The sequence below is a fragment of the Spea bombifrons genome, chromosome 7, assembly GCF_027358695.1.
Source record: "Spea bombifrons isolate aSpeBom1 chromosome 7, aSpeBom1.2.pri, whole genome shotgun sequence".
In the NCBI taxonomy this organism is placed as follows: Eukaryota; Metazoa; Chordata; class Amphibia; order Anura; family Pelobatidae; genus Spea; species Spea bombifrons.
In genome coordinates, this window is record NC_071093.1 from 33,548,393 (window position 1) to 33,554,392 (window position 6,000).

At 37.3% G+C, this 6,000-nt stretch overlaps 1 protein-coding gene across 2 annotated transcripts in view; it reads right to left on the bottom strand.

The window, feature by feature from the left end:
• Nucleotides 1-6,000, bottom strand: part of SPAG16 (sperm associated antigen 16) — a 290,439-nt gene that overhangs the window by 211,563 nt on the left and 72,876 nt on the right. The gene's annotated exons all lie outside the window — the stretch shown is intronic.

A 6,000-nucleotide genomic window follows, 5' to 3' on the forward strand; every position in this document is an offset into this window, starting at 1 on the left:
CTTTTACTTTTACTGAACCTGATTGGTTTATATAGAATTATACTCATTACTTAAGGGTGTGATTTGGAGTGAAGTGTTAGCTTGACAAAGGCCCTGTTTGGCTGAAACGTTGCTTTTGTTTGCGCTCACTTAATAAAGTATCCTAAAGATTGGAAGCTGTTTGGAGTGCTGGGATTCCTTTTCTTTGTTTGAGTATTATGACTAGGACATTTTCACATGGGCCCAAGCCATGGATAGGAAGGTACAGTTAGTGGTTTCAAACCTCACACCTAGTTGGCCCCAAAGACATTAAACTAAATCTGTAGGGTTATTTTACCAGTTCAGCGACATTGGGACGCCTTGGTCCTTTGTGCATAAGAAACTGACCAGGACTGGCCCTCCCCACTGTATAGTTGAGTCAGTCAGCTAAAATGTTTCATAGGCCAAACAGAGTCAGAGTGTCAGTGTCCGGGTGATTATAACCGAGCAATACTTTTGTTTACCATAAAACAGTATGACAAAGGAGGCCATGTAGATTGGGCTAGGATAACAGAGCTAAAACATATAGAGATTATTAACGTGTGGCTATCTGAAAACACTATAAGATGTAAAACTGCAAAATATTTTTGAAAACTCAATTTAATGTCATAGTAGTAATAAAAAATTGGCAATGGTTTCCCTTTGAGTAATCAGTATTTAGGATAAGTTCACGGTAGTAGTTATAATACTATTTAAACGCTGTATGAATTTTAAGACACGGCAAGGCAACCAGGAAGTAGAAGAATGAAAGTGCGACTCTTTCCATACCATAACACCGAGTTAACAATAATTCAAAGTTTAAGAAGAAATGTGTTACAACCTGCATTCCCCGAGCATCAGTTTCTCTTTTGATATGACGGCGGACTCGTTTGATACGCCTAACACTAATTGTCTGCCTGTCCTGCGGAATCAGCATGAAATGATATTACCGTTGTGATATTAGCAGCTTGCTCACTTCCTTGACCTAACAAGGGATGAACGAAGTTGCAGCCATGCTTGTTGAGGCAGTTTCATTTGGAAAAGCATGTAGATTGTAATTCAGAAACGGTCCCTGCAGCACTGGAGCAGTTACACGCCGTTACAACGGAACAGCACCGTAGATTGCCGTCCCTGTTGAAAAGACGGAATGTAATGTATTCTATCCCCCCTGGCGCCAGTGTTCATGGCTTGTGTGATTAAAGCAATCTGCAGGTAGCAAAAGTGCTCCTAGCACACTATCTCGAGACCTAAAACCTTCCTGGGATTTGCATTTTACACAATTTCTTCCTACAGAGCACATAATCTCTTTTGTCATTTTGAACGAGCTACAGATCCATTTCAACCTTTGTAAAGACTTTTATTATTATTAATTCACAAAAATGCATTGCTTAAAAACACATAAAGCTATTAAGGCTCGCAGGTACCTGATTTTAATGTTTACTCCATAAAAAAAGTAATGAAAAGTTCCATTACTAAGAAATACGTCTTATGCAAAACCACAAAGATTAATAGAACGTCTTCGAATTCCAAAACCCAGCATTACAGTTTGGGGGGGGGTTGGTTTACGTTTATCATAGTAAATAGATTAAAGAAAGAGGAAAATATAAATTCTAGGCTTCACAACATCATGGTTCCTGATACCAGTGACACGGTGACTTTACATCATATGTCACCCATCGAAGCCCCGTTTTGGACAGTGCACATGGAAAGCTTCCAGCAGTCCCAATCCCAATTTGGAATTAAATATAAGTGTGGCTGTCAGGACTGTCCTAGGAAATTAGAGACTGTTGGCAGATATGCACAAGACATATGGGTTTATGGCATATAATATATAGAATTGATGGACAATGTTTAGCAATAGAATACTTTTCCAGATTAGTCCAGCAAGATAAGACGAAGGGGTAATAGAGAGAAGAAGAGATGAGGCAACAAAACTAAATGGGGTAAATAATTCTGACTTGATCCTAAGACAGGCATTGATATGTACTCCAAGAGAAATTGATCTTTTTTGCCTGACTGCTTATATTCCAAGAGAAATTGATTTTCTTTGTCTGACTTCTTATATAACCACACTTTGTCTATGCACCCCAGGAGGAAAAAATTATATTTTTTAATTCAAATAAGAGGAGCTAAATTGGACGTTCAATACGCTCACACCTCAATTTTTCCTCTACTAGTTGGCACTTTAGAAAGAACTTGTTTGTTTTTCTGTGGGTTTAGCAATAAATTCTATTATCATCAGAAGAGGATGCATCATCAATATAGCCAGTCTAGTCTATTGATAAATTAAAAAAAACGAATCATTGTTCTTGACTACAGTAAAAAAAAAAAAAACATTTTAGGTGTTCAATATATTGAGAAGCAGTTTCATTAAACCAAAATGAAATGCAGAAATTAATTAAAACCATACGGTGCTGATATTGAAAACAATATAATATGAGAATAAGTCAGAAATATGATGAAAAGTAGAATTGTTAGTATGACTTTTTAAGGGAATCAGAGTTAGGAATATGTATTCTTATTGTAATCACTCATCTGTACAATAAGAAAAAAATGCCGGAAAATAAAACTCCCGATAAAACCAGAGCTTGATAAATAGTGTCAATTAAGAAAAGAAGAATTGGAGTTTTATGCTAATAAATAAAAACACGGTTATAGAGTGTGACATGTTGTAGCGAGAGTCAAGCAGCGACGGACGCAGCCGTGTCATTCTTCACACTCCCATCCTCTGACAATCTTTTGTAACGGATGATTCCAAGAAAACAGATTTGCAAGCTGTAAATGAGGCACAGTAAAGGCTTATGTATAGTGAGGCACGTGTAATGAAGGTTTGCCTCGGCTCCCCAGCTGCCTCCCCTGGCAAAATACCTAATCATTTCCACAGCCAGACGGATGTTAGGTCTTAGAACAGGACTGCAATGCTGACACTCAGGGGAGTCGTACCTATCATCCAGCCCTCTGTTATTTTGATGAGCTTCAGAAGAAAGTCATAAAAGCTATTACACAGGAGGTCCTTGTGGGCTTTGGAGGGTTGTCTACGTGACTTTTTTCAAAGAAGGTTTAGGTGAATAATGCTTGATACAAAAGCCTGGATGACATGCAAATGGTTATATAATACTCATTGATCCCACGGGGAGAAGCTTGGAGGATGCACCATGCTTCTAAATAAAGGTCTCCTCAGGCTCGATCTATCAAGATGTTGAGCGGATGTATGATATTAACTGTTAGCCATGTCCAATGTCCTTAGAAACTTGTAATCTTTGGAAGGCAAATATCACTGAGTATATCACTGCATCACTGTATATGACTGTGAGACTGTATGTGGGGGCCGATCACTCAAGTGATCAAAGTCCCAGGACCCTACTTAACCTTAAGCGTATAAATGTTGGTTTCTGTGATTAGCACTGCAGGGTCTTATGATAGAAACACCAAAGCATTATGTTAGTGGCTTATAGTGACATATTTAATCTACAACTTCACAGCACTAATCAGCTATCACACCACATAAATGCACACTGTCAGCCTGCATCACCGCCTAACTGATTCTCATATATTCCTAATGTTCCTCATCTGAGAGTTTCAACGGCCTCCTGGGCATTCTTGGGTCCACTGGACTGTGCTTCTGCATTCTGGCGAGAAGGGTTGATATAACAAGGACACAGTAACGTAATCACTGACGGTTCCAATACAGAACGTGATATATTTGTGAACCTGAAGTGTGGGCTAAACCCTTGCCTGTCTTTTATGTCTGGCGTGAAGAAGCACTTTATAACCAACAGTAAAGTTAAGTAGCTAGGAGTAAAGGTATGTGCGGGAGGGGAAGCCTTTTAAGCAATATAAGCTTTAAAAGCCGATTCCCCGCTGAGATAATCGTTTTGTACTGATAGAGAGCACAGAACAAACAGAGGCATCATACCAGCCTCCCGTGAAGGACCTCAACTACACTGGAGTCCCGTGTCTATAATAGGATCTTTGTCTACAATTGCATTGAGACATTTTTAGTTTTGACACAATAGTACAATCTAAGCTCACAAGTATATGATAAACTCGGAAAGACACTGGATATCTCAACAATGCTGATATCTTTCATTGGCTTAGAGAACAAGTGTTTTATTAGACTACCAGCTAATGGGAAAAAAGTAATGATTCCAAATCCAGATTTAATATATCTAATCATATGATGGAATTTAATTGTGAACACAGTGATATACTTTTCTATAATAACATGGAGTTGATAAAAAATGCAGATTTTTCCCAATGGAGTCTGCATATAAGCTGAATATTGAGTGTCTGGAAGAATGCTCAAAACTCTTCAGCAAACTAGAGGGCATAAAATATCTTCATCTGATTAATAAGAACCATTAGAGTGATGTGACGATATTATACATCATTCTCCCATTTACTCTCATTTTCCTCGTTTAACCCCTTAAAACCTTCATGACGTTCTATGCCATATTTTGTGGTATTTTGGTCATCTAGTTTAGTGACTATTATCATAGGGAAAATATTTAAACATTGTAGAGATTTTTTTCATTTTTTTAATGTATAATTCATACGGAATGTTGGATTATACAACTAAAACTCCTATCAAAAGTAAGATGATGCATACAAATATAACAAATCAAAACAACATATAGCTTTATAATATTTAAACAATATAAAACAAATAGCAAACCTGTAAAGTAAAAAGAAGGAAATATCCCTCTGCCTTAATATAATGTTTTTTGTATGATAATTAGGTACTAAACTATTTGAGTTCTACCCAATATAAGCACCTGAGTTGCCAAAACCTGACACCTGTCTTCTCTAGAAAGAAGCTGTTTAGCGATAAGACCCATTAATGTCCACCACAAGGCAGTAAAAATGCTTTCCTGCCGAGGTACAATTCTTATACATCTGGTTGGAAAGATATCTGCTTTCCAATGATTATTTCTTCTAACACAGTTTCTATGCCCTAGGGCAATCGGTGCACTGGGAAATAAACTGTTTCTTCTACAAAGAACTGAGTGTGACTTAAATGGGATGAAGACATGGACCTTATATGTGATAATTTCAACTCCCCAGTAGGTAAATAGCAGCATACACAGACACGCGATCAATCCAGTCGGATGGGGTATGTATGTATGTATGAGTATATATGGCTTTCTATATGGCTTGGTGATTTAATAGAAAATAATGAAGGGTTGACTTGATTTAATGGTATTTTTGCATTTCTATGTAATTTCAGGTGAGGGAAAGAATGGAGTTCACAGTTCACTCATCCAATTTATAGCAGTCTACTGGAACACTGGGTTTGTATTTGTAAGAAAATAATCTATGTCGGCCATAAAACGGAGCACAATATGTATTTGGGGGTTATAAAGAATATGGAAACAATTCAGGGCAATTGATCACATTAGAGAAATGTTAATATTTTCTCTCCAGTTTGAGTCCAATGTCATTTATTTTTTATACGAGATTATATGTGCAGACACACAGAATGCATCTGGATTCAAGGCAAAGTTCCTAAATGGATGCCGTGCCGATGTTTCCGCTCATTGGTTTATTGTTTGCCTGGGAGGGGGTTTAAGGTGTTAAATTCACATGTCATGCCGCCTCATGATATTCCTTGCTAGCTATATGACAATTATTAGACACAATTCATACGAGCACTCAGTTAATCTACTCGTAGAATAGCAATCCAATTTTCCTTAGCATCCAGGCACAAATATTTAATAAGAACTTTATTGAAAGCATCAACTATCTACAAGTACTATTTGTATATTTTATTCATATTAAACAATTAAAGACAAAATGTGCCACACTTCAGCTACCATTATGGTCTGTAACAGAATAAGCAGACTACAAAAGAAATCTTACCGCATGAAATGAAATGCCATTTGTGCCATCAGTTAGACCAAGGGGAAAACATAGAATTCGATGGCAGATAAGAACCATTTGGCCATCTAGTCTGCCAATTTATCTTGATGTAAAGACATAGACCTTAATCAGTCCTTGGTTTTG